Below are 5,728 nucleotides of genomic sequence, written 5' to 3'. Positions count from 1 at the left end.
AATTTTATTTAGTGTAATTATTTCAAGGTTCATCCATGTTGTAGTGTGTATCAGTAGCACACTTCTTTTCCTAAGAGTATTCTGTTGTACTATAGATCGGGTTTCCTTTACTTACTCATCCACTGATGGATATTTGGGTTATTTCCTCCTTTTGATTTTGGGAGTAATGCTCCTATGAGCATTTGTGTACGCAGATTTTTGTGTACGAAGATATACACACATAAGTTGGAATTTCCAGGTCATATGCTGAGATATTCACTTCTGGTGGAACCCCTATGCTTCTAGTTCAGGGGATTTTGTGCCTTTGTTTGATTCTGCAGGCGTTTTCAGGACCAGTGATTAGAAGATGTGGCTGAGAGATGGCCCCCAGGCAGGAGAGCAGTGGGTGAGTGGTGTGCTGTCACTGTGGGGAACCCCCCCCCCACAGTGGCTAGGGTATGTCCCATGGACATGGCGGGGGTGGGGAGAGTTAGTCAAGCTTACCCGCGACCACAGGGAAAGGCCTGTGTTAGAGACCAGCAAGGGATTCATTAGTGGCCCGGGAGATTTATCATTTCCCGGGCACTGTTCTCCGCGCTTTCATTATTCATAGTCCTAGTGGCACTGAAGCTCAAATGAAAGCCTTCATTTTCCAGAAGAAGAAAAAAGTGTCAGGTTCAGCTTGCCACCTATAAGCATGCAAAATTGGTAAAAAAAAAAAAAATTAAAAAGAAGAAAAGAATTAAGCATTACTAATTTGAAGGCCACAATATGTACCATAACAACCATTGTTGGATTCCTATCATTTTGTTTATTGAAATTCTGTATAATTTTTAATGTTTTTTAAAAAAATTTATTTCCTTAAAGAAGAGTACCAGCTTCCCTTGGCACTTCTAGCGTTCCTCATACATGGTGCTGATTGCTTCTATCTGTCCCTGTGTTTCAGGCTGCTCTGAGAGACTGAGTTCCTAGAGGACAGGGACCGGTCGTTCCTCTCTGCCCCCGGGCCTGACTCAGGGCTGCTATGCTGTCCACTGGGGCCCCAGGACAAGTGGCCTTCTGCATGAGCAGAGTGGAAGCCTGACTGGGTTGCATGTCCTGGCCCCAGTCCTGCTCTGCCACCTCTACTTCCTCCACCCACCTTCTGTAGCATGGATGGCAGCCAACTCCTTTTGCGGGTAAATTACTGAAGGGATGGCAGATTATTACATACATAGACAGTATATTCATCTATCCCCTGGAAAGAATTAATTCAGTCACCAAAAGAAGATAGAATTTCAGTGTGCTTCCCGCTGGGCAAAGCCAGGACAAGAAAAGGTGCTGCCTTACAAGGCCCAGAACCATAGAAGAAAATGACCTGATCCAGCGAGAAAATTGCATGAGGTGTCATGAATGCCGCTTCAACTCAGGGCTGACAAGGGAAGGCTCCTCGGTCATTGCCTGTGGCCACACCAGGCAATCAGCCCTTTGAAGCAGCTGCATCCCCAGAGTTTCCTCCTCCTGCCTAAGCTTGCTTATGACCTGCTTTGCCCCACTCCCCACCCACGCCCTCCAGACTTCATTGCTGCCCAGGCACGATGTGGGTCTGGTCGCCAGCCACCTGGCAGAAACCCAGCTGCCCAGAGAGAAGGGCCTCGAGGAGTCCAGGCACGGAGTGGGTACAAAGGTCACAGGCAGATTGGCATCTGTCCTGCCATCCTCTTGTCTCTGTCCTCAGTCATGGGTGTCTGTACATGCACAATTAGTCATGCCCAGGGGTTTGGAGATGGTCCTTCTCTGTCTGTCTGTCAGTAGGTCTTTGGTTGTCTGTCCCTGTATGATTTTTCTAAGCTAGCTATGTACAGACTGTCTCTGCTAATGCTCTTTGCATCTGTCACCATTCTATTTAGAGTCTCTCTTCTATATTTATCCCAGCACCTTCTCCCTGTTATTGTCTCTGTGGTCAGTGCCTGCCTGGGCTTTCCAGGCAAGCAGTAGATAGGTGGAAAATGTCCCATGTCTGATTCTCTGACAGGCACACACCATAGACCTTGTGGCTGAGGACCCTCATTTCCCTTGAACCTGTGGTCTTGAAGAATTGGCCTAGACAGGAACAGAGGTCAGGACCATGACACCCCCTGGCAGCATGAGCCAGCACCTCTTGACTTCTGGAAGCTTCTCCCCATAGAAGCATCATCCTGCTGACACATCCTCATGGTCAGGCACAAACTTTGGCCTAGGACCGCAGTGGTTAGTTTCCTAGAATTATGTGTACAATGGTTTAAATATGAAGTGTTTCCCCCAAAGACTCATTTACTGAGGGCTGGATGCCACTGCAGCAGGGTTCAGAGGTGAGACCTAGAGAGATGATTTGATCATGACAGGGTTGACCTCATCAATAGGTTCATAACTGAATGGGAGGCGCAGCCCAGTTGGAGAAAGTAGGCTCTTGGGGATGCATGTAGGCTCAGATCTCTGGCCCCTTTTTTCTTGGGCTCTTCTCCTGTCTCTCTGCTTCCTGTCTCTCTGGCTACCATGCGGTGAGCAGGTCTTCTCCACCAGGGGCTTCTGGCTTTGGAGCCAGGAAGCCCAGACCGGCATCTCTGAAACCAAGAGCCCAGACTGCCCTCCTTTAAATTGTGCATGTCAGGCATTTTGATTTACAATGGAATTCAGTTAGCCTTGGAGGTAGATGGTTTTGACAGAAGTACTTTAAAAATGTCAACATACAGTCTCAGACTGTAGGGGCATTCACCTGAGAGCACAGAGCTAGAGAGAATGGAGCTTGCTTGGCTCTGTGTCTTCATCCCCAGCTACTTTTCAATAGTGCCTCAGCGCACTGAGGTGTGGGCACAGTGGACAAGCCACATACTGGCATGCATTTGCATCTCACGAGATGCTGTGGTATCTGTGTGCATGTGTATGGATGTTGCTTTTCAGTTTTAACATCTGGTTCCCCTTAGTAGGGAGGCATGTAGGACAACATGAATTACCCGTCAGTGTTCACTGAAAATGTGACAAAATGGACATGATAGCTCTCTTGAGTTCAAAGGACCTGCCACGTGAGTAGCCTATCTAGGAGGTGAAGCACCTGCTTCACACACACACACACACACACACACACACACACACACACCATAAAGAACCAGACCAGCAGGTGAGATTGGAGCTCAGCCTCCGTGACCTACTTCCTCGTCTTCCTGTGCCCTGAGGCTTCACCTGCTCCCCTTCCCAGGACAGCAGCAGGGGGCTTACACTCAGAGACCCTACTGTGCCCACTTATGCTCACCAGGAATCTGCTCAGAAGGCCGCTCAATTTTCTTCTGGGGTTTTGGTGGATGACACAGCTCATCTTGTCAAGAGAATGGCCCCAGCATGAAGAGGGTCTCCTTCTGTTTCAAAGCTCCTGCCCTCGCTCAGACAGGAGGCTGGTCTCTGACACGTACTGTGCTGGGGCCACCTGACATTGAAGTGATGCTGGGGGTGAGGATGCCTTGTCCAGTGATTGCTAACCTGTATTCTGAATATCCCCAGCTTCTCTCAGCTGGGCTTAGAGGAGGAGGAGGAAGAGAGTGGGAGATTCAGAGACTGTGAGTGAGGGAAGTTCTGATTTATGTGTTCTACAATTTGGACTTCCTTATAAGAGGTCAGTTAGACTGGCCTATTAGTTTTACACAATCCTGGGTTTCAGTGCATACAAAGCGTTTTGAACATATTCCCCCGTTTGCTTGGAAGGGGCCTCACACCCCTTCCTCTGCTGTGCTCTCAGCTCTCACCATGACTCCTGGACAGGGACAGGCAAGTGTTGAGTCCCTCAAGTGCTTTTCTCTGCCCATGGGTGCACAACTGTCAAGGTATGGTAGGGCTGGGCGGGTGCCTCAAGGCTGTGTGGGCGACTCTTACATGACTCTCTGGGTCTTGGTCGGTTTCTGGGGCACCTCTTCATGCGGGTCTTGGTCAGACCCCTTGGGGCCTCCTGGGCAACTGGAAGTGAAGCCAGCTGGTGCTGACCTCAGAGGAAGGATGCTGGGCCACGCTGCCTCTGAGAACTGATTTATGGAAGATGTATAGGTACAAAGGATGGGGAGGCCCCATCCTCAGTCTGTCTGGAAGCTCCTTCCAGAGCCTGGGCTTCAGGCCCCTGAAGGCCCATGGAGCTCCCAGGAGGACCTGCTGAGCCAGGCCCTCCCCCAGATCTGACCTTTAGTGGAGGGCGTGGAAGGTACCCCAGCTCTCCTGAAGTCAGCATCTCAGTTCCCAGAGAGTGTCTGTGGGTGACCTGGATGAAGACAAGGGTGATATCCACCATATTATGTACTCAGAGCAATTTGGCTCCAGGATGGTCACAGTAGCTCCATGGCTGACTTCTGAGAGGCAGAGATTTCTCTGCCTGTCTGCTCACTGTGCCAGCTGCTTGGGGCTGGAGTCTCTCCACATGGCATCATCCTTTCCTGAGCCCTGATCCACGTTTTTTTCTTTGGCTGTGCTCCAATTTCAGGTTCTCTCCCTGTGTCTTCTTCAGCCTGGCTTCTTTGTGCAGAGAAGATGTTGAGAGGAATCACAGCTTTGCTAGCTTCCCTGCTAGAACATCAACTGCTACATAATTGTAAGTCAGATGTTCACCTAGTCCTCTGAGTTTTGACATCAGAAGGAGCTGTGAGAAGCAGCCTGGTACTTTGAATTTCATTTCTCCAAAGTAATGCTTAGCTACTGGGAGAATAGCACAAAGTGGTGTTTGCATGTTGCCGCTGAGGGATGGTACTAGGGGCAGTTTGCCACTTGTTTGGAGAAAGACTCCCCCCTGTGGCCCAAGGGATCATCTGAGGCCCATCTGAAAGTAAAAGAAGCTTTAGGTCCTGCTGGAAGCCTGAACCAATGTGGCTGGAGATAGGATAGGCAGAGGGTCCTGATGGTTATCATGTGCCTGTTAGGGCGCTGGCATCTTGCCCAGCCTCCAGGGGAGTCCCTCCACTCATCACTCCATGAAATTTCCTAACACCCTTGGTCTGGGCAGCATCTTATATCTTTCTAGCATCTTCACTCCAGCCTTCCTGAATTCAGCTTAACATCGGAGAAGAGGAGAGCGTTCCTGAGGGGACTTTGCATGGATGGCTTCACCATGGCAACTTCTTGTGGAGCACTAAGCATTTTTAGTGTAAACAAAAGCCACAGGGACCTCTTAATGGTTAAGGAGATTCCCCTGATTGGTACCAGAGAGTCTGATTTTACTATGTACGGGGAAGAAGGGCTACAGTCCATGGGATGCATTTCAGAGGCCAGTATGAATGAGGTCTAGAAATCTAATGTTTTCTAATATGCTGAAGTTCCAGCTCAGCCTGGAAGTGACTCCAGGGACAGAAGCATGTGTCGCTCTGAGAGCCTGTCCCACTCCTAATTCTTCCAGTTCCAGAAAGGACACCTGGGCTGAAAGGAGCAACCTCTACATGGGCTAAGGCTGTGCTCAGTGGCAGAGAGAATCTTGTATCAACCCATAGGCTCTGCCAATATCTGGGACTCCAGCCAGGCAGAATTAGGGCCCAGTGAAGTCATTTACCCACTCAGGGCCAAGGGGCTGAACTCAGAGCATAGGTCAGGCTGCTGTTCTCCTGTGGACACAAAGCAAGCAGATGCTTTCTTCTCACAACTCTTCTATGGAAGGCTGATGGCTTGTGCATAGCTGGTGGCAATTTGGGACCAGAAAGTTTTATCGGAGGCAGCAGCTGCCATCTCTGGGCTGAAAGTGGCCACCCAAGGAGCAGATGGGTTTGCA

The 5,728-nt window shown here is 49.7% G+C and overlaps 1 long non-coding RNA gene across 1 annotated transcript in view; it reads left to right on the top strand.

Annotated features, from left to right (window-relative positions):
* The first annotated feature begins 997 nt into the window (after positions 1 to 997).
* Positions 998 to 5,728, top strand: part of LOC111814117 — a 6,922-nt gene continuing 2,191 nt past the window's right edge. Inside the window, exons 1-2 of the long non-coding RNA XR_002819187.1 lie at positions 998 to 1,157; positions 4,457 to 4,564. This is a non-coding gene — a long non-coding RNA (uncharacterized LOC111814117). The remainder of the gene's footprint in view (positions 1,158 to 4,456; positions 4,565 to 5,728) is intronic.

This window comes from Octodon degus, unplaced genomic scaffold (genome assembly GCF_000260255.1).
Source record: "Octodon degus isolate 3935 unplaced genomic scaffold, OctDeg1.0 scaffold00008, whole genome shotgun sequence".
Taxonomy (NCBI): Eukaryota; Metazoa; Chordata; class Mammalia; order Rodentia; family Octodontidae; genus Octodon; species Octodon degus.
Note: the sequence above shows the minus strand (reverse complement) of the source record. Positions and strands in the feature narration are given on the sequence as shown.